The sequence below is a fragment of the Elephas maximus genome, chromosome 14, assembly GCF_024166365.1.
Source record: "Elephas maximus indicus isolate mEleMax1 chromosome 14, mEleMax1 primary haplotype, whole genome shotgun sequence".
Taxonomy (NCBI): Eukaryota; Metazoa; Chordata; class Mammalia; order Proboscidea; family Elephantidae; genus Elephas; species Elephas maximus.
The window spans coordinates 33,247,161-33,271,130 of record NC_064832.1 but is presented as its reverse complement, the minus strand read 5'-3'; the positions used below and the strand labels follow the sequence as shown (position 1 = coordinate 33,271,130).

The following is a 23,970-nucleotide window of genomic DNA, read 5'->3' as shown; positions in this document are numbered from 1 at the left end:
GCCGCCTCCTGGCTGTTCTTCCTTGGTAGTGGTGGGATCTTCCTCTCTGCTCTGGAATTGGCTCTCTTTTAAGGCAAAACTGACCAATTCCCTCAACAGCCCACAATTACCCTATCACACAGTCACCTGGATGTGAGTTTAAAGACCATGGCTAGAAAGACCACACACAAACGCAATTAATCGCACCACAGAAGCCAAAGTAACTTAAAGGTTTATTCTGGTTGCTTCCTTTTTAAAACAGGATAAAACCCTTCAGGTAAGCAAGGGTCTTGAGTGTTCTCTCACAGGTCACATCCCCCAGGCCTGGAAGTGTCGTATATAAAAACCAGTTGCCGTGGTGTGGACTCTGACTCAGGGCGACCCCATGTGTGTCACAGCAGAATTGTGCTCCATAGGGTTTTCAGAGGCTGCTTTTTCAGAAGCAGATCACCAGGCCTTTCTTCCGAGGCACCGCTGGGTAAACGCGAACCCTTAGCCTTCTGGCTAGCAGACAAAGGCATTAACCATTTGCACCACCCAGGGACACAATAGGGGCTCAATAAATGTTTATGGGATGGAGAATAAATTCAATAAAGTCAAAATAACGTCAGAGCCAGAGGAAAGGCTTCTGTGGTAGATGCAACTGTTCTATTACTGAGCAGAATCATTCACGCAGTGATAGAAGTGAATCCATGTTTCCTAAAGACAGGACACTCTTCTCACCCAAATAGGCCAAAAGAAGGTACGTATGAAAACTGGACTACATGCCCTTGGGTTTTCTTAATTTGGGGGCCCTAGGCCACATCTTCTCGGTGACGTTTCCTCCACACTTGTTCTCTGTCGATGACTTGACGTGATGAAATGACCCCTGCGATGCTCGAGATCAACCCGGCGTGTGTTATTTAACCCCTGGCTGCTGGTAAGTGACCTAGGTTGGGACAGATTTTCCTAAACTACATTCTGTTTTTATTAGAACCACCATTTGAATTTACTCACTTCCTTGGATTAGCATATAAAGGGAAAAAAAAAAAACAAAACCCACTACGTTGTTGGTTCGCTTGAGTTTTAATCCTATACACAGAGATGAACGGGAAGGACTGAAGGGTTTTACTGTGTCGTAAACAGGAACCTACCGGAATAAACCTTTAAGTTACTCTGGCTTCCCAATAGTCTAGTTCAACTTCCTGTCTTGAAAATCTCCTTCCAAGCTGTTCATCCAGAGAGCTATTATACAGCGAATTATGTCATTTGCTTAATTTCTACTTGATTTTCAATGCTCGTTTCATCTTAAATCTAGTTCAAATAAAAAAAGTTCTAAGCAGGGTCAAGATGAAGTTTCTGATTTTTTTTTTAAATACATAAATGCATCCTGAAAATACTGTACAAGCCCCAAGCCACCACTCACAAAGTGTCGCAGGATACAGCCAAGGGAACTGCCAGAACTACCCCAAAGGGCTTCATCTCCTTTTCCTGACCCCAAATCCCACCTCAGCCCCCAATCTCTCTTGTCATACATCTTTTCCTCTCTAACAATTATAATAGGAAACCATGAGTGTATTTCCACAAAATGCCAAAAACACAGAGTAAAACGTGACATGCTCTTACTCGCTAAGCCCCACCAACGCTACTTTATTCCCAGAAACACTGTAACCAATATTTTTCCCTCTAGACCCTTTTCTATGAATTAAGATACATACGTCAGATTAAAACATATTTTTTGTTTTCTTCTTTAGACACAGAAAAACCAAACCCACTGCCATCGAGTTGATCCTGACTCAACAACATAGGGTCATACTGGACATATCCTATAACCTACCTTTTTTTCTCCCAACAGTTTGTCTTGAGAATATATGTCATTCTTCTGAACTGTCTTACCACCTTCTAGAGTATAAATGGACCATCACTTACTTAGCCAGACCCCCACTGATGGAAACGTTCAGTTCACTATTATAAAAAATACATCAGTGAACACCTTTGTGTCGTTTTCTGTTGACTTTTCTCTTGCTAGTTCCATTCTCGGTTCTGAGTCCACAGCTCATGATAACCTCATTATTTCCAACAGGATGAAGCTATAGAAGTGACTCATGTTTTACTCTTAATTTTTGACACATCATGTATCTTTTTTGCGTGAGGGAGATGATCATGGCATATAAAACCATATGAAAAATACACAGCCTCGAACAAATGGTAACTAATATGATCACTATGTTTTTTTATACATGGATTAAAGTCAACACTTCCAAGAGAATGATGTTATTTATGAGCCTCCCAGATACAGAACTGACCGAACTGCGTTGAGCAAAAACAGACTTCCTTGTAAAAAGGCAATCTTCAGAAGTAAGCAATTGCTCCACTTCCTTCTAGAAAGGTGTTGCTTCACACAAATAACCAGCAGATGCTGGCTTGTCCAGGATATAAAATCAGGAGATTTTAGAGCTACAATAGGCCCATGGAGAGTTAATGCCATGTTCAAGGTCACAGCTGCATAGTGGCAGAGAGAGGTTGGAAACCCAGGGTGGACACTCATTAAGGAGCATGAGTTTCTCTGAGAAGCAGAAGGACACACAGGACAGAGCGAGGATGTGAAACAAGTAAGGCCCAGGCCCTTGTGAAAGCAGGTCACCACCTTCATTTCTGCCTCTTTAGGGGAGCAGGTTAAAGCAGGAGATGCAACATACAGTCCCTGGGCATGCTGCTTATTGCCATATTGCTTGTAGTCTGTTCATTATTCTATTAAAAAAATATCCATTTAACCAGCCCAGGGCAAGAACTAGAAGGTAGGAGGGGACAGGAGAGCTGGTAGTAGAGAACCCAAGGTCGAGAAGGGAGAATGTCGACATGTCGTGGGGTTGTTAACCAATGTCATAAAGCAGTATACATACTAACTGTTCAACAAGAAGCTAGTTTGTTCTGTAAACCGTCATCTAAAGTTCAACTTAAAAAAAAAAATCCAGTGAAACATAATCTATACCTAAGGCTTGCTGCCTTTAATTTTGTACCCTCCTATTCTAAAAGCAAACATGTCTGTTAGAGATTGAATTGTATCCCCCCCACCCCCGCAAAAAAAAAAAATATATACGTGGAATTCCTGGTACTTGTACCTATGGAGGTGATCCTATTTGGAAACAGGGTTTTTCTCCCATTATGCTAACGAGGTCACACCAGAGTAGGGTGGGTCCTAAACCTCATCACCTCTGAGTTATGAAAAGAGCAGAATAGACGACAGAGACGCACAGGGGAAGACAGATACCAAGGAATGCCAGCAGACACCAGAGAGTGGAAGAGAAGCCCATGGAAGGAACTGAAACAACTGAGACTCTGATTTGGACTTCTAGCCTCCAGAACCGAGAAAATAAATTCCTGTTCTTTAAATATATATATATATATACTTTTTTTTTTTAATGTATAAACCCATTCCCATTGAGTCGATTCCGACTCATAGTGACCCTATAGGACAGAGTAGAACTGCCGGACAGAGTAGAACTGCCCCACAGAGCTTCCAAGAAGCGGCTGGTGCATTAGAACTGCTGACCTTTTAGTTAGCAGCAAAAAAAAAAAAAAGCACTTAACTACTATATACATTCATTCATTCATTCATTGAGCATCTACTACAAGCTAGGCAATGTTTCTGTTTTAGCAGCACTGGGATGACAGTGGTGACTACAGTAGGCTTTCTGCCCTCCAGTAGTATACAATCTGGTGGAGGGGGATAGGGAATAAACACATACATTCACACACATCAGGTACCGACCCCCAAAAAACCAAACGTGCTGCCGTTGATTCGATTCCGACTCACAGCAACCCTGTAGGACTGAGTAGAACTGCCCCGTAGGGTTTCCAAGTAGCAGCTGCTGGATTTAAAATGCTGACCTTTCGGTTAGCAGCCAAGCTCTTAACCACTGTGCCACCAGGGCTCCCTCAGGTACTGACAGGCAGAAGGCAATACAGGTCAATCGATGTTTGGCATCTTCTCAACATATTCCCTACACAATAAATGGGTCCTTTGAATCAGAGACCCTTGGGTTGTGGTGTACAAAGGTAAAATCAATCCCAAAAAACCATTTTAAAGGAAGAGATATCAAATCCCCATGCTTACCATTATTCCCAATGAGACCTTCACACTGGGACCAAGGGCTATGCACAGGCCAGATTACTAGTCACTACACACAGCAGCAGAGACCAGAGACGAAGCAGAGACTCCAGGGCCTGCCTGCCCCTCACTGCTGCTGAGACCCAGCCGGGTCATTCTGGACAGGACTCTGCCTGTCAGAGCCAGTGCCACACCAGGAACGACCTCATCACTAGGGCCACGACATCGCCTGCAAAGCCGCAGCCTCTGCACAGGGGAGGCTGCCTCAGGTGGGCAGGAGCCATCGTGACCTCTATGGTGACCTCACAAAAGTCTCAGACCACGAGCAGCTGGCACCTTGATGGCAGTTGAGCAGTTCTGGTTCCTCAAAGTCCTGACAGTCTTAAAGTTATTTCATGAAAAGGCACAAGCAGGTCAGAGCTGACAGTAAAATAGGATTTTCTCTGCCCTGACACTGCCCACCAACTGGATCTGTAAGCTGGCTGAGTTTTTTTGTCACCTGGATTCTGACTCATGACAACCCCATGTTCCAGAGTAAAATCATCCTGCATAGGGTTTTCAGTGGTTGATTTTTACCAGGCCTTCCTTCTGAGGCACTTCTGGGTAGACTCAAACCTCCAACCTTTCAGTTAGCAGTTGAGTGTGTTAACCATTTGCACCCCCAAGTGAGTCCAATCTGACTGAAGCCATTTCAGGGGGCCCCTTCTTGGTCTCCCTATCAAAAATGGCAACTGTCCCCCCTCCTAACATTTCTTATCCTCATTCCCAGCTCTATTTATCTCCTTGGTCCTTAACCCCATTTTATTTAATCTCAGTGTTTAAACACCCACTAGAATATAAACTTATGAAAGCAAATATGTTTATTCTGGACACTGCTCTGGCCCCAGAACCTAAAATGGTAGCATATAGTAGGTGCTCGATACATATTCTTTGAATGTATGAATGAAGGAATGAATGAACAAACTAACACATAGTACCTAAATATGCTTAACCCATTGCCGTTGAGTCCATTCCAACTCACAATGACCCTACAGGACACAGTAGAGCTGTTCCATAGGGTTTCCAAGGAGCAGCTGGTGGATTTGAACTGCTGAACTTTTGGTTAGCAGCCAAGCTCTTAACCACTGCACCCCCAGGGCTCCCCTAAGTATGCTTATGTTGGTTATTTCTGCTGCCCATAAAAGAAGGTCAAGAAGGTATGCCATCGCAAAGAAGAAATGAGAGATCGCAACCTAAAGCATCTGCTAACTACTTCCTTAAAATAAAAGATATGAGAGAACAGAAACCACAAGTGATAAGAGCTGAAGGTGAAAGCTATGATTTACATTTATGAACTTTATGGCATCACACTAAGCGTGCCCAGCAATAAACAAATGCAAGTGGACAGGGAAGGAATACATCATTAACCACGGCATGTACGATGCTAGTTTGACAGATGAGGATCGGCAAAAAGCTGATTCGCAGAAGGCAGGGATCAATCATATCCCTGCTCTCCTACTTCTCCATCATATCTGACACCAGCGGCCCACACGGGACTCTCTCTGTGTCCCCAGTCACCTGGGGCTAGGTCAGACCTGACAAGTTTGGAGGATACCATCCTTGGGTTTGTTAATTTGATGGGATAACTCACAGAACTCACAGAAGATATGATACTTACAACTCCCAGTTTTATTATAGTAAAAAGATATAAGTCAGGATAAGGAAGAATGAATGGGCGAGGTCTAGAAAGGTTCCCAATGTGGAGCTGCTGTGTCTTGGGAGGGTCCCTTCGCCAACCAGGAAGCTCTCTGAGCCTTAGTGTTCCAGGCTTTTATTGGCCAGTCCTGAATGATAGGCTAAGGATAGCTGATATCAGCCTCCCAGGCAAGTCTTTTCTGGTCCGGCCAGGCCCTACTTGCCAGCGCAAAACCTCAGGTATGGCCTCCAAGTCCCAGACCAAGGCACCCCAATTACTCCAAGGGTTATTTCTCCAGAGCCAACCACAAAGGCCAGCTTACTTGGGGGAAGACTAGGTCTCTTGCTGCACAGCATGTGAGCTGCTTAGTTAGCACAGTCCCCCTGAGCCTCTTACCATCTCTCTCCAGATCTACTTCCCTTTTTGCTTTGACTTTACTCAAAGATTCACATCCCCACAGATGTCAACAATGTCTAAAATTATCATACACCAAAGAGAAGCCATTAAGACACCTAATAACATGACTCTGCAGCTTCCGCCACAGTGGCTAGGAATTAGAGCGAACGGTGATTTTTGTAGGGTTGCACCTCAACCACAGCCCGTACCGAACGCTATGTTCTAATAATAAAAGCACCAGGAAGGAAGTAGGGCCATATTGCAATGGTGACCGGTGGCAACACATGGGCTCCTCTCTGATGGATTTAGTCTCCAGCAATGACTCTTCATTTTGAAAGTCAGCTGTCAGAAGAACGTGGAGGAAGAACAAAATAAGAGAAACAGCAGGGGTGGGGCTGAGAAGGGGAAGACCCAGCAAAGGCAAAGATTGGGGAACACTGGTTGTTTCACCTAAAAGCTGGGGGCTTGCCCAAGACACATAAATGACAAACTTGCTATGGTCACTGCGTGTGTCAGGCCTGCTATTCTCATTCTGCGTAATGCTTCTTGCAGTATTCCAGGTGTGACGATGACAGTTTGAAAACTGAAATGTAGCGTGTTAAGGGACTTGCCCAGAGTTTCCCCATTAGTACTTAGCAGAACAAGGACAAAAAGAAAAACCTGACACCTGATCCAAATCTCTTTCCACTCATATTCCCCCGTTCTACATGGGCTGAAACTGGCAGGATTATTTTCAATGTCATTAGTGAAGTAATTTAAAGACTTTTTCCATCAGATTTGTCATAAAACATAGGATTAAGAACCACACCACTACATCTGATTCTGTGTCCCTGGAAGGGTTGTCCCCAGAATTGTATTACTACTCCTTCATATTTGTTTAAAAACAAAAAAACTACACATATGCATCTCCAATATGTGGACATTTATTTATAAACCATGTGTATCTACAAGGTCCCCAAGTGGTGTGAATGGTCTGTGGTTGGCTCTGAAGGCTGGCAGTTCAAACTCACCCAGTGCTACCGCAGAAGAAAGGCCTGATGACCTGCCTCTTTGAAGATTATAGCCAGGAAAACCCTACGGAGAAGTTCTGCTCTCTAACACGTGGGGTCGCCACGAGTTGGAATTGACTAGACAGCAGTGGGTTTGGTTTTTTGGTTATGCATATACAGCTATTCTAATACACTAGGTAATTATAAATCAAAGGAAAAAAAAACAGTTGTGGTGGCCTCGTGTGTGTCAGAGTAGAACTGTGCTCCATAGAGTTTTCAATAGCTGATTTTTCAGAAGTAGACTGCCAGGCCTTTCTTCCAAGGTGCCTACACGTAGACTCCAACCTCTAAGCTTTCAGTTAGCAGTTGAGCACGTTAACTATTTGCACTACCAAGGGACTCAATACATAAAGTAGCACTATATTCTTGCTTCCCAACGAATCATCTTGTACCCTAAAGGCATACCCCTCCACTTTGGACACCACTGCTTTAGAAATGTTCTACTTAAAACCTTATACATTATATATATATACCCATTATATGCATATATATGTGAATATATATGATAACTTAGATAACTGAGTAAGACTTAGAAAAAAATGTTAATACAAAAATGTAATGTCTTCTTTTTACCCAAGTAAGTGTACCTACATTTGAAGGATGGCTACATTTTCACATGTGAAAAAATGAAATGCAGAGCCACTTTGGAAGACAGTCTGGCAGTTCCTCAAGCAGTTAAACACAGTTGCCATAAACCAAACCAAACTCACTGCTGTCAAGTGGATTCCAACTAATAGTGACCTCATAGGGTATCCGAGGCTATAAATCTCTGTGGAAGCAGACTGCAACATCTTTCTCCCCCAGAGCTGCTGGTAGATTCGAACCACTGCCCTTACCATGCAAAAACCAAACCAAACCAAACCTGTTGCCATCAAGTCGATTCCAACTCATAGCAACCCTACAGAACAGAGTAGAGCTGCCCCATAGGGTTTCCAAGGACCACTTGGTGGACTCAATTGCCAGTCTTTTGGTTAGCAGACATAGCTCTTAACCACTACACCACCAGGGATCTGACCTTACCATATGACCCAGAAATTTCAGTCCTAGGTATATACTCAAGAGAAATAAAAACATATGCACACACAAAACTTGTAAAAGAAAGGTAACAGCAGCACCATTAACAATAGCCATAAGGTTGAAACAACCCAAATGTCCATCAGCTGATAAGCGGACAAATAAAATTGGTATATGCACACGATCTTTATTGAAATGAAGATCAAAGACTACAGCCTTCAGTATGGATTGCACCTCAACATAAAGAAAACAAAAATCCTCACAACTAGACCAATAAGCAACATCGTGATAAATGGAGAAAATATTGAAGTTGTCAAGGATTTCATTTTACTTGGATCCACAATCAACGCCCACGGAAGCAGCAGTCAAGAAATCAAACAATGTATTGCATTAGGCAAATCTGATGCAAAAGGCCTCTTTAAAGTGTTAAAAAGAAAAGATGTCACTTTGAGAAGTAGGGTGTACCTGACCCAAGCCATGGTATTTCAATTGCCTCATATGCACGTGAAAGCTGGGCAATGAATAAGGGAGACCGAAGAAGAATTGATGCTTTTGAATTACGGTGTTGGCAAAGAATACTGAATACACCACGGAGTGCCAGAAGAACAAACAAATCTATCTTGTGAAAAGTACAGCCAGGATGCTCCTTAGAAGCAAGGATGGCAAGACTTCCTTTCAGGTACTTTGGACATGGTATCAGGACAGACCAGTTCCCGAAAAGGACATCATGCTTAGTAAAGTAGAGGGTCAGTGAAAAAGAGGAAGACCCTCAATAAGATGGATTGACCCAGTGGCTGCAACAATGGGCTCAAGCATAACAATTGTGAGGATGGCACAGGACCATGAAGTGTTTCATTCTGTCGTACACAGGGTCACTATGAGTCAGAACCCACTCTATACCACCTAACAACAACAACATATGCAAACAATGGAATATTACTCAGCCATAAAAAGGAATGAAGTACTGATATATTCTACAACATGGGTGAACCCTGAAATCATTACCTGAGTGAAAGAAGCCAGATGCAAAAGGACAAATATTATATGACCCCATTTATATCAAATGTCCAGAAAAGTCCAATCTATAGAGACAGAAGGTAGATTAGTGGTTTCTTAGGCTGCGGAGGGATTGGGGGGCAAAGGGGTGATAGCTAAAGGGTCTTTTTTTGAAATGATGAACGAAAACATCCTAAAATTGACTGCAGTAATGGTTGCACATGTCTATGAATACACTAAAAACCACCAAATGGTATGCACACTTGAAATGGGCAAACTGTAAGGTACATGGATTAAATCTCAATAAAGCTGCTTAAAAGAAATGAAATAGGGAGAAGACTAGGTCTAGAAGACTAGAGGGAGCTGGACTTCTGCCAGCCACAGGAATGAAAAGAACATAGGCTACCAGGCATCCCGTGAACAAAGGCACTGAAAGTAGAGGAGAAAAGTTAAAAGTTAAAAAGAGACGTAAAGAGTAGATAAAGGGACCACTGGAAAAAATGTGCCTAAAATAGGTGTGGAGGAGAGAGAGAGTAGGAGGAGGGAAAGTGCCACAAATGAACAATCTGAGATAGGAAGAGAAGAATCAAGGGCTGGTAAAGAGTTAGCCAACATCATCAGCACAATGACAACCAGTAACTGGGCACCTATTCTCCCCTACAGTGAGGGGTGTAGAGGCACTCTTTCTTACCCTTCCACCACCCTGTGCTGCTGCCCCAGTGGACAGACGGGGAACAAATCAATGGCTTGCCCAGACCTACACAGCTGGGTGGTAGTAGATCCAGGATTCAAAGTAAACTTTTCCAGTTCTAAAGTGCCTGAAATATTTAGGGGGTTGCAAAGAGGGGAGGCAGAACAGTAAAACTTTAAAACAGTAATGAATATTTCTACGAAAAATGAAGGGGACCATAGATTCAAATTTCTTTAAAAATCTAGAACTTTCTACAAAGACCCAAGTTTCACAGCTCTCCTTGACTTTCTTTTTATCACCCAGAATGCCTCATTCAAGAAGCCCTGGTGGTACAGTGGTTAAGCACTCAGTTGCTAACCAAAAGGTCAGCAGTTTGAACCCACCAGCTACTCCAGGGGAGAAAGATGTGGCATCTGTTTCCATAAAGATTATACCCTACTCTGTCCTATAAGGTCGCTATGAGTTGGAATTGACTCAATGGCAACAGATTTGGTTTTTTGTTTTTTTGGTATGCCTTATCCAAACCGCATCTAAATGTAATAATTTTTTCAACTCCAAAATCAAAGCATAATGAAGTAGTGTGACCTTGAGCCAGTAACTGGTTTTCTCTAAGCCTCCACTTTTTATCTTTAAAATGTAGATAAAAATACCAACATCAAAATGTAGAAAGTTCAAACCCATTAGCCGCTCCTTGGGAGTAGGATGCATCACTCTGCTTCCATAAAAATTGCAGCCTTGGAAACCCTATGGGGCAGTTCTACTCTGTCCTATAGGGTCACTGTGAGTCAGAATCGACTGAACGGCAATGGGCTTTTAGGTTTTTAAGTACAAGTGAATACTAAAGCTGAGAGAACAAAGAGCTGAATTATACCGAGATGCAAGCAACAGGAATGTGTTTTCAGGTTTGTATTTGCTTCTGCCTGTCACCTGGAAAAGAAATAAACTACACTTAACTCAAGTATGATCAAAGGATGAGGAGGAGGTCAGCAGGAAAGACAACACAGGCTACATAAACAAACTAAAAATAGGGTTGTCTTAGGCTGGGTTCTCCAGAGAAGCAAAACTAGTAAAGTATACAAATATATAGAGAGATTTCTATCAAGAATATAGCTCATGCAGTTGTAGAGGCTAGAATGTCAAAAGTCCGTGGGTCAAGATAGAGGCTTCTCCTGATTCACATGGCCGCAGGGGCTAGCACATCCAAGACTGGCAGGTCAGAGAACAGTGCTCTTACCCACAGGTTGCAAAGATCGATGAATCCCAAGATTGGCAGGCAAGACCACAGGTAAACCGCTAGCTCAAGTCCCAAGGATCCAGAGCGAGCAAAAGCCCACAAGCCTTGCCAAAATGTCCACTTATATTCAATGCAAGCCACACTCGCAAGGAAATTCCGTTTCAACTGATTGGCTACTCACAGCAGATCCTATCATGGAGGTGATCACATTATATCACATCTCATCATGGAAGTGATCACAACATCACACGACTGCCAAACCAGTGGGCCAAACTTGGTCCAGCCAAGTTGGCACATAACCTCAACCATCAAATTGACACTTCCACCATCACACACATACTCAGAAGAAAGTCAGTGGTGTGGAAGGAGGCCCAGGCTTTGAACCCGATAAACAGAGGTTATCTGAAGAAGCACCATGCGGTAGACAGGCCTGATGGGGTCCCATGTGCAGGCATTTGATTGCCTTTCTCACTGAGCTTCTCTCTGTAGGACAGGATTTCTCAGTGTTTTAAAAACACACTTACCGCATGGCCCAGCAATCACATTGTTGGGCATTTATAAGACAGAAATAAAAACTGAGGTTCACACAGGGATCTGTGCATGACTGTTCCCACCAACTTCATTTACAATAGCCAAAAATTGGAAACAAAATGTCCTACAATAGGTGAAGGGTTAAACAAACTGACGTAACCATACTACAGAATACTATTCAGCAATAAAAAGAAACAAAGGATTGATACGTGCAACAATGTAGATAGACCTTAAAGGAATTATGCCGACTGAAGAAAGCCAATCTCAACAGGTCACATACTGTATGATTCCATTTATATAACACTCTTCAAATGACAAAATTACAGAGATGGAGAACTGCCCAGTGGTTGCCAGGAGTTAGGGGTGGTAGTTGGGATGGATGAAGGTAGATATGACCACAAAGGGGCAGCACAAGACAGATCTCTGTGATGATGGACTAGTTCTGTATCTGGTTGGTGGACTTCGTTACAGGGATATACACATGGGATAAACTGGTATTCACCACATCTTACCAATGTCAATATCCTGGTTTTGCTATTGCATTATGCTTACATAAGAAGTAACCATTGGAGAAACAGGATAAAGGGTTCACAGCACCCCTCTGTACTATCTTTACAATTGCCTGTGAATCGATACTTATTTTAAAATAAAAAATTTGTTAAAAACTGAAAAAAAAAAAAAAAAAGCTGTGTCCCACCAGACAAGATTTAAAGAGCTTTAATTTCTGTTTATATTACAAAGGAGTAAATTTCTGCTCCATTTTTTTTCATAATAAAAAATATAGAACTTTTTTTTTTTTTCCAAAATACTCCTATGCATGCCTACAAGATTCTTGAAAAGCATCCTCCCACCCCCAGGCCTGCTCTTAAAATTGGATAATCGAGATTTAGAAGCTGTATTTGCCTAAATGCATAGACTTTCTCTAATACAATAACCACATTTGTTCACCATACAATTAATGATTTTGAATGAAAGTGATGAAGATTTTCCCTTTTTTCTTCTCCAAATTTCAAGGGGCTGAAGTTAGCAAAGTAAAATATTTTGCCCTGTTACAGTCTGGATGGATACCTCTGGCAAAGCTTATCTGTCTTAGTTTGCTATGGTTGCCATAACAAAAATACACAAGTGGGTAGCTTTAAAGAAGGATTTATTGTCTCACAGTTCTGAAGCCTAGGAGTCCATATCAGTGCATTAGCTCTAGGGGAAGGGCCATGTCTGCAGCCCCAGGTGTTTTGGCATTCCATAACTTGTGGAGGGATCTTCACACCTGACTATCTTCACCCTATGTGTGCACCTCTCTCCGTGTCTATTTCCTCTTTTTATAAGACATCACTCAGAAGGGATTAGGTTTAGGACTCACCTTTCTCCTGCATGACCTCATTAACATTACAAACAGGATCACATTTACAGGTACCAAAAAAACTCATTGCCATCAAGTCAATTCCAACTCATAGCAACCTTATTTACAGGTACAAGAGTTAGGATTGCAACATGTTTGGGGGGATACAATTCTATCCATAACAATGTTATTTATTGGCCAGCATGTCAAGAGGGAGCCAAGATCTTCCAGTGCTCTGAACAAGGCCCATCCTCTGGGCTCATACAGACAGTGGCACTTAACCATTCCTTCTTCCTTGAAGCACTTTCTTCCTTTGACTTCTAGGACACTACACTCCTGATCCTCTTCCTACCTTGCTCACTACTCCTTTTCATCTCCTTGGTCAGTTCTTAGATCCTGGCATTCAATGTTGGAGTGCCTCTGGGCTCCCTCCTTAGACTTTCTGTCTCTGTACTCACTTCCTGGTGATGTCATCCAGACCCATAACTTTAAATTAAATACTATTTCTACACCTCCGTATTTGGCTGCTAACCAAAGGGTTGGTGGTTTGAACGCACCTAACAGCTCCACAGGAGAAAGACCTGGTGATCTGCTTCCATAAAGATTACAACTAGGGAACCATATGGAAAAGTTCCACTCTGTCACATTCGGTCGCTATGAGTTGGAATCAACTAGACGATGGCACCCAACAACAACATTGAAGAGCTCAAATATTTATCTTCCGTGAACACCAGACTCCGCTGATCAACTTCTTACTCAGCATCTGTACTTGAGTATCTAAAAGGCAGGTCAAAGTTAATGGACCCAAAACCAAAGTCCTAATCTTTCCTGCAGAGCCCAGTCCTCTCACAGCTTTCCCCATCACAATGAATAGCAATACCATCTTCCAGTTAACCAGACCAACATCACCCTTGATTTTGAGTGCATGCTCTTTCTCATATCTCTAATGCAATTAGCAAACCTTGCTGGATCTCTCTTTACAATATATCCAGAGTCCCACCATTTCACCTGGGTGTCTTGCCTGGATTAGTGCGAGAGCCCCCTCATGCTCTCCTTGTCCCCCAACACCTTCCATGCTCTTTCATCAACAGAGCAGCAAATCATTCAATTCCTCTGCTCAAAACACTTAACGCCAGATCTAGGCCATGATCCTCAATCACTGGTAAGACCACAGGATGAAAGGCTAATGGAGAACTTTATAATTATGGACCAAACTGACAACACTTGAATCCCCAAACTTAACATCACAAAGCAGAACCCAAATATAATTTGTCTCCTGAAGTGGGGCACCACTTATGAAGTATTCTTGCTTAAAAAGTCCAACCTAAGGCTGATGAAGCCTCTAGCTTCAATGACCAGTTTACAAAAGATAATGGACCAAGGAACATGGCACTATGGGTTGCAATAAAGAAGTCCAAATGCAGGAAATCCTCTAGAACTTATGGCCCTGTTTCTTCAACAAAACGAATGAATGGCAAGTCAAAAAGAAGAATGGGATCCAATCAAAAAACGGGCAAAGGATATGAACAGACACTTCACCAAAGAAGTCATTCAGGCAGCCCACAAATACATGGAAAGACCCTGGCGATCATTAGCCATTAGAAAGACATAAATCAAAACTACAATGAGATACCATCTCACCCCTACAAAAATGGCAATGATCAAAAAAACAGAAAACAACAAAAGCTGATTGGGGGCGGGTACTGAAACTCTTCTACATTGCTGGTAGCATTGTAAAATGGTACAACCACTGTGGAAAACAGCGTGGTGCTTCCTCAAAAAGCTAGAAATAACAAATACCTTATGATCCAGTAATCCCATTCCTGGGCATATATCCTAGAGATATAAGAGCAATGACACAAATAGACATATGTACACTGTAAAAATGATGTGTGTGTTGAGGTGGGGGGTCCAATGTCCTCTAACTCCATGAGGGGGAAGGAGAATCAAGATCAGCCCAAGGCTGATTCCTATGAGGTGGAGGTCAGACATGCCTCTCTCTCCACCATCTTTACCAATTCTAACACCAACCATTCCTCCCATAGCATTCTCTACTCATCTGTTGGGTTCAATAATTTGTTGCAACGGCCACACAGAACTCAGAGACCATACTCACAGCTGATTTATTAGGGAAGTAACATGTTACAGTTCAGATTCAGGAACGATCAAGATACAATTCCTTGATCAGGACAACAACTTCTCAGCCATGCCACAGGTGAGTCTTTCTTTGGCCCTCAGCCCCTAGGCCTCTGCCTTGCTCCAGCAAGTGTTACAAAGCTGTTTATAGCTCTGCCAATAAGTGCCCAGAGGCACCTCACTCCACCAGTAAGCCTTGGCCCGGAGGCACTCAGCTCTAGGCAAACCTAGCTCCACCAAGTGCCCAGAGGCACCCTACTCCTCCAGCAAGCCTCCTGCATGAAGGTGCTCAGCTTTCTCACTCCATAGGCCAGGAAGCCCACTGTACCATCTCCTGCTTCTGCTGCCACCATTTCTCTGCCACCACTTCTCAAAGTCTTTGGTGTTACAGCTCTCTCTCCCTCTCGTTCTCCTGATTCCAGGAGTTTCTCAGTGCAGGGATCCCAGGTCCAAAGGTCCAAAGGACACACTTCACTCCTGGCTCTTCTCTCTTAGTGGTGGTGAAATCATCTCTTCTCACCTCTGGGACGGCTCATTTTAAGCCTAGTGGGATGACAAAACTGACAATCCACTAGTTAGGTTTCCATGTACCTTATTTTCATCATCCTGTGGCAGTCACAGAAGCTACGGCTAGAAGGGCCATTTTAAGTAATTCACAGCATCACACACATACCTATGTTCATTGCAGTATTATTCGCAACAGAAAAAGATGCAAACAACCTAAGTGCCCACCAACAGATGAATGGATAAACAAATTGTGATGTTGTTGTTGCTGTTAGGTGCCATCAAGTCAGTTCCAATTCATAGTGACCCTATGTACAACAAAACGAAATGCTCCCTAGTCCTGTGCCATCCTCACAGTCATTGCTACACTTGAGCCCATTGTTGCAGGCACTGTGTCAATCCATCTCACTGAGGGTCTTCTTCTTTTTTGCTGGTCCTCTACTTTGCCAAGCATGATGTCCTTCTCCAGGGACTGTTACATATATATGTATCAAATCATAGTACATACCTACGATGGAATACTATGCAACTATCAAGAATGATGAGGAGTCTGCAGAACATCTTACAACATGGATGATGAGTCTGGAGCACATTATGCTGAGTGAAATAAATCAATCACAAAAAGACAAATATTGCATAGTCCCGCTATTACAAAAAGTCAAGAATAGATATACACACAGAAAACAAAGTTCTTTGATGGTTACCAGGGATGGGAGGGAGAAGGAGGGGAAATCATTTTCTAGATAGTAGACACTTGTTACTTTTGGTGACAGAAAAGGCAATCCCAAATATGAGCGAAAACAGCACAACTTGACCAAGGTAAATAAAGACACTAAGAAGTACACAAGAAAAAAGGGACAATTATAGTAAATGCTATCACATATACAATTTTGCAACAACAGTAAAAACAACCAAAACTTATGTGTGTGGCTACGTAAGTAGATATGAATGAATATATGTGTATAGGAAGACACATGGGAGTAAATCTACGTGTACGTACGGGTGTACCTATAGGCATATATATATACATGTTTGTGTGTGCTGCATGTATGTTCACATACATAACACACCACGTAAGGGGCACAGTTATGGAGCCTTCGTAGACATATCCAAACAACTCACAGGATTGGCTTACTGGGTCAAAAGGCTTGCGACCATAGTCTTGGGGGACAACTCAGTCAATTGGCATAACATAGTTCACAAAGATAATGTTCTATATCCTAGTTTGGTGAGCAGCATCTGAAAGCTTACAAGTAGTCATCTAAGATATAACTATTGGTCTGTACTCATATGGAGCAAAAGAGAATGAAGGAAATAAAAGGCTTAAAGAAAAAACTAGTCCATGGGACTAACAACCCACGTGAACCACAGCTTCTTCTAACCTGAGACCAAAAGCACTAGATGGTGCACGGCTACCGCTACCTACAGTTCTGACCAGGGACACAATAGAAGGTCCTGGATAGAATGGGAGAAAAATGTAGAACAAAACTCAGATTCCTAAATAAAGGCCAAAACTAACGGACCAATACAGGCTAAACAAAGTAACAAGTGCCCAAGGGCAATCTCTAAATTGCGACCCCTCTCCCAACTTCAAGATGAATAGACGTTGACAGTGGCGATGTGTCAGCAGAAACGCCTTCCCCCTTCTTGTCCAGCTGCCTCATCAGGCACCTTTCATATTTGTTGCACCTAGGAACGTCATTCAGTGTCTCATCTTGTGCCCCCTCTAACATCCCCCCACCCTTGCTATGCCCTTCCACTTGGAATTGAAGCTATTTCAGCAGGTCAGCTTTCAGCCAAATAACAGATCGGTTTATAAAGTAAACAACATCCCCAGTGAGTACTGTGCTCCCTTAAACAATTAACTAGACAAGACCAAATTGTCAACAGCTACCCAAAAGCAAAGATGAGATGGCAAGGAGGCACAGGGAAGCTAGATCAATGGAAACAGAGCAAACAGAAGGGAAATAAAGAGAATGCTGACACATTGTAAAAATTGTAACCAAAGGCATAGAACAATTTGCATAAAATTTGTTAAAGAGGAACCTAATTTGGTGTGTAAACTTTCACCTAAAACATAAAAAAGTATTATTTAAAAAAAAAGAAGAAAGGGAAACTGTTAAAGATAAAAGAGACTTCAGAGTCCTTTTAGTCAAATGCAATTTGTGAATAATTTTTTTATGATATAAAGGATTTATTGATATTACTTTAAAATATCCTAGGTAATAATAGTTTTCTTTTTTTTTTAAGTTCCTATCTTTTAGGAATGCATACAGAAGCATTTAAGATAAAATTTATTAAATTTGACCTAAAATAATACAGTGGAAAGTGCCAGTGAGGGTATGGACAAAATATGATTGGCCATGTTGATTTCCATTGGGTAAATCTGCTACAAAAGACCTCTTTAAGGTGTTAAAAAAAAAAAAAAAAGCAAAGATGTCAGGCTATGGTGCGCCTGATCCAAGCCATGGTGTTTTCAGTTGCCTCAAATGCATGTGAAAGCTGGGCAATGAATAAGGAAGACCGAAGAAGAATTGACACCTTTGAATTATGGTGCTGGCAAAGAATAATGAATATACCATGGACCACCAAAAGAAGGAACAAATCTGATTTGGAAGAAGTACAACCAGAATGCTTCTTAGAAGCAGTGATGGTGAGTCTTTGTCTCACAAACTTTGGGCAAGTTATCAGGAGGGCCCAGTCCCTGGAGAAGAACACGATGCTTGGTAAAGTAGAGGGTCAGTGAAACAGAGGAAGACCCTCAGTGAGATGGATTGATACAGTGGCTGCAACAATGGGCTCAAGCATAACAATAATTGTGAGGATCACGCAGGACCAGGCACTGTTTTCTGTTGTGCATAGGGTCACTATGAGTCAGAACTGACTCAAAGGCACCTAACAACAACAACATGTTGGTAACGGTTGAAGCTTGGAGAAGGGTACACAGGAGTTCATTGTTACACTGTTCTCTTTACAGTTAACTCCAATTTTTCAGTAAGAGATGTTCATCTCTTGCTTCCTTCCCCTTTCCCTCCCTCCTCTCCCCCTCAGCAACCCTGCTGCCCTCTTCATCCAGCTCACCTGGCTTTCACTGCCTCTGGGCCTTCCTTCACTTACAACACTCTTCTCCCAGTATTTATAAGATTCATCACCCACCTCCTTTAATTTCTTAATTCTAATGTCACCTTCTGACTGAGACCTTTCCCAAGACCCTTTCAAAAACCAAAGCCTTATAGGTCCTACATGATCTGCCTTTACCGCCCTATTTTTCTCCTTAGCATTCATGTTCTGATCTCATCATCATCATCTTCGTAACTAACATTTATAAGGCATTTCCTATGTGTTGGCACTGTTCTAAATTTTATACACGTCTGCACACATATGTGCACACACACACATGCACTCCCCACACACACGCACACTTAATCCTGACAGCAACCTGTAATTGAGATTTTCTAGGACTGCCGTAACCAATCACCACAAACTTTGCGGCTTACGGAGTCCCTGAGTGATGCAAACAGTTCATGCCCTCAGCTGCTAACCAAAAGGTTGAAGGTTCAAGACCACCCACATGTGCCTTGGGTGAAATGACTGGTGATCTACTTCTGAAAATTCAGTCTTTGAAAACCCTATGGAGTACAGTTCTACTCTGACACACACGGGGTCACAGTGAGTCAGAATTGACTCGACAGCAATTGGTTATTCGTTATGTGGCTAAAAACCACAGAAACGTAAGATCTCACAGTTCTGGAGGCTGAAGTCTGAATTCAGGGTGTCAGAGGACCAAGCTATCTCTGAAGGCTCTAGGGGAGGACGCTTTCTCCTCTTTCCTAGCTCCTGGTAACCCCAGGCATTCCTCGGCTTGTGGCGGTGTAACTCCAATCTCTGCATCTGTCTACACATGTGTGTCTGTCCATCTCTGTGGCTCTTCTCTTTATATAAGGACACCAGTCATACTCGATTAGGATGCACCCGACTCTAGAATAACCTCATGTTAATTTAACTAATTACATCTGCAAAGACTCTACTTCCAAACAAGGTCCTGGGGGTTAGGACTTGAACACATCTTTTAGGGGCACGCAAATCAACCCATCACACAACCCTCTGAGGTAGCTTTCATACTATCCCCATTTTATGAAACATTGAAGCCCAGATAGGAAGCAGAGGCATGTTTCAAACCCAGGCGGTCTGGCTCCTACATCTACCCTTGTCTCCACAGCATTGTAAGCACCTGCATTAGGCACTGTATTCTCTGTTTACCCTCCGGCTCCCTATACTCACATATCAACTCCACGAGGGCAGGAATTTGGGTCAGCTCTGTTCATTGCTGCATCCCAGCATCTACAGTAGGTACACGATAAGTACTACCAAGTAAAGGACTGAACCTTCTACGTGCCGTATTCTAGGGATCCAAAAACGAGTCAAACGGTGTAGAAAGAACGCCCAAGAACGCGAGCCAATGCAAATGTGCCACACAGATGTACAAGAAATTCCTAGAGTCACAAAGAAGCTAAGGCATCCAAATGTGACTTCTGGAAGCTGCTAGGGGAGCTATGCCAAGAGAACTACAGTGGGCAAAGAACTCAGACCAAAGTACCACCCTCCTCCCCTCCAGCTCAGTGTCCTCGGCCCTCGACTAAGTCAGTCTCCTTCAAGGTGGTTCCATCTATTACCATGCTTGCCAGTCCCTGACAAACGTCAACTCTCCTGGTTTCTAAATTGCTTTCAGGTGCTGTCAAGTTGGTTCCGACTCATTGTGACCCTGTGTACAACAAAACAAAATACTGTCTGGTCCTGAGCCAGTCTCACAATTGTTGCTATGTCTGAGCCCACTGTTGCAGCCACCATGGCAATCCAGGCAACATCCAAAGGGTGTGGAGGAGAAACCTATTCTTGATTAAGAAACAGAAAGTTGATCTGTGAGCAAATAGCATTGTTTGGAATAAGGTGAAGCAAGCAAACAACAATCTTTATTTTCAGAGTATCATAAAAGAAGGGCACTTAAAGTGAATAATGAAGCATTTCTTTGGTACTAAGACACACAAACGTCAGGGGCTATTTTCAACACGCCAAGACCCAAGAGGCCCAGACTAAACGAATTGAGCCCTAATTTCTCAAACACAAGAGTGAAGGAGCAATTTTTAAATCTTGTGGACCCAATTATCTCCCCAGAATATCAAAATCCACCAAGCCTGGTGCGGCACTACCACTGAGGGTGGCCTGTTTACAACCCTCAGCACAGATATCCACAGAAACCAACACTCTGAGAGTGGGAGCCCCTGGGTAGTGAAAACGGTTAACGTATTCCATTGAAAGGTTGGCAGTTGAGTCCACCAAGAGATGACTTGGAAGAAGGACCAGCAATCTACTTCTGAAATATCAGGCATTGAAAACTCTGTGGGGTGCAGTTCTGCTCTAACACAAGTCTCCATGCATTGCAGAGTGGAACTGTGCTCCCTACAGTTTCTAAGGCTTCGAAATTTCAGAAGCAGATTGCTAGGTGTTTCTTCCTAGGCATCTCTAGGTGGGTTCAAACTGCCAAACTTTCAGCTCATTGAGCACTTAACTGTTTGCATACCCAGGGGCTCCATATAGGTCATAACCGTTGCCATCTAGTCAATTTCAACTCATAACAACCCCATAAGACAGAGTAAAAATTCACCATAGGGTTTCCAAGGCTGGAATCTTTATGGAAGCAGACTGCCGCATCTTTCTACCATGGAGTGGCTGGTGAGTTCAAACCACCAACCTTTTGGTTAGCAGCTGTGTGCTTTAACCACTGTGCCACCACAGACCTTTCATATAGATTATAAAAAAAAAAAGATGGTTCAAATGCTTTGACAATTTAAGCCCTATTCTTAATACCCTTAAAAAATATATACGCATTTTATGGCACTGAAACTATTCTATATGATATTATAATAGTGGATACATGATTTTAAACATTTATCAAAATCTATAGAACTGTACAAAGCCCTGGTGGCACAGTGGTTAAGAGCTACAGCTGCTAACCAAAAGGCTAAGGAAACCTTATGGGGCAGCCCTACTTTGTCCTACGGGGTCGCTATGAGTCAAAAGGGACTTGACGGCTAATGGGTTTATAGAACTGTGCAACACAGAGTGAACCGTGTGAACTATGGGCCTTAGTTAGTAATAATGTATCAGTATTTGTTCATCAGTTGTAACAAACGTATGTTCATCAGTTGTAACAAACGTACCACAGGAACCCAATATGCTAACAGGAGAAACAGTGTGCAGGGAGGAGAGGGTGAAAGGGAACGCTCTGTACTTCCTGCACAATTCTTCTGTAAACCTAAAACTATTCTGGGAAGAAAAGTAAAAGCTACCATCGTGTCGATTCTGACTTGTGGTGACCTCATGTGTGCTGGGGTAGAAAAGTGCTCCACGGGGTTTTCAATGGCTGTGATCTTTTGGAAGTGGATCGTCAGGACTTTCTTCCAGGGTACTTCTGGGCAAATTCAAACAGCCAACCTTTTGGTCAGTAGCCAAGCACTGAACTGTTTGCACACTCAGGGAAAGCCTATTAAAAAATACATGTGCAGAGAGGCGGCGCCAAGATGGTGGAATAGACAGATGCTTCCATCAAGCCCTCTTTACAACAAAGACCCGAAAAAACAAGTGAAACAAGTATATTTGTGACAAGCTTGGAGCCCTCAGCATCAAAGGCAAGCTTAGACAACGAACTGAGGAGCAGGGGGAGGAAGAGGCCATTCAGAAGTGGAGAGGAGTTACCGGACCTGAATCGTGGGGAGCCCTCAGGCACCATTCTTGGAGCCGCGGCGGTGACAGCAGGCTGGTACTAGCATTTGGCCAGAGTTTCCGCAGGAAGAAGCAGCCAGCCACACAGCCCACTCACCTCTGGAACCTGAGGAGAATGACGCTCCCAGCAAAAGCAAAGTACTTCCGTATATTTTACCCTGCCCCACCCCCACCCCCAAGCCGGCTTCAGGGGCTGAATACCTGGGCCTGAGATAGACCCTGGTGAGCCCCTGGAGCCGTCCTCCCGGCCTTGGGGAAGGAAAAAGTTTGCAACTGGTGGCAAAAGATAATTTGCTAGCTCCATTAAGAGGGGGAGCTCAGGACAGAAGCAGCTCCTGTCCAGGCATAAACTGTCCGTGGACCTTGAGCACCTTTCCCTTCTGCATGGACCTGTGTGGGCCTATTTTGAGACAACAGGCCCTTGTTGGCAGACTCCAACCATTTCAGCTGTGTGTTTGACATTTGACATTGCTTTGCCTATTAAACAAGTTCCTCACCTACCCACATCAAGGACCTAAGGACTGGCAGCTCCACTTAGGTCACCCAGCCACCCACAAGTTATCTTTGGGGTCCAAAGATAACTGGTACCTCCCAGTCCTTACAACCAAAAACTTTGGGTGCCTATGGTCCCTCTGCAGAACCCACCCACCAGTATGCTCTAAGGAACAGAGATGTGTTTTCCTCAGAGCCACTTGGGGGTCGGTTCTCAGCCACCTACCTTGCTCAGAGAGTGGCCCCCTGCTGCAATCAGATACCAGTATATATGCCAATCACCCCTGCCCCTCTAAGACTGTAGGACAGAGCCTGTAACACACACTTGATATCGGCTACCTGGAAACCGGAGCTGAATTCATACAAGAAAACTGAATGGACTCCTAGACTGATATACCTGACAACAGCTCTAGCCAACTGGAGACAGGACACCAGAGCTCCAAAGGTGAAAATAATCAAGCTAGCTCACTCAAGCAACCCATATGGGCATAACAAAACAAAACAAAGCAAGCAGCTACTACCCAATAACCAAGCATAAACTAATACAATAACTTATATATGGCTCAGAGACAACAGTCAATACCAAGTCACACAAAGAAACAGACCATGATCACCTCAACAGGCTCTCAAAACAAAGAATCCAGGGATCTTCTAGATGAACGTGCATTCCTGGAATTACCAGATGCAGAATACAAAAGTTTAATATACAGAACCCTTCAAGACATCGGAAGGAAATGAGGCAATACGCAGAACAAACCAAGGAACACACAGATAAAGCAACTGAAGAAATTAGAAAGATTATTCAGAAACATAACGAAAAGTTTAATAAACTGGAAAAATCCATAGACAGATAGCACTCAGAAATTCAGAAGATTAACAATAAAATTACAGAATTAGACAACTCAATAGAAAGTCAGAGGAGCAGAATTGAGCAAGTAGAAGCTAGAATTTCTGAACTCAAAGATAAATCACCTGGCACAAATGTATTTGAAGAAAAATCAGATAAAAGAATTTAAAAAGTAAAGAAACCTTAAGAATCATGTGGGACTCTATCAAGAGAAATA

General features: G+C 43.0%; 1 protein-coding gene across 12 annotated transcripts in view; it reads right to left on the bottom strand.

Moving 5' to 3' along the window:
• The window catches only part of RUBCNL (rubicon like autophagy enhancer), a 162,932-nt gene that overhangs the window by 125,355 nt on the left and 13,607 nt on the right, over positions 1 to 23,970 (bottom strand). The gene's annotated exons all lie outside the window — the stretch shown is intronic.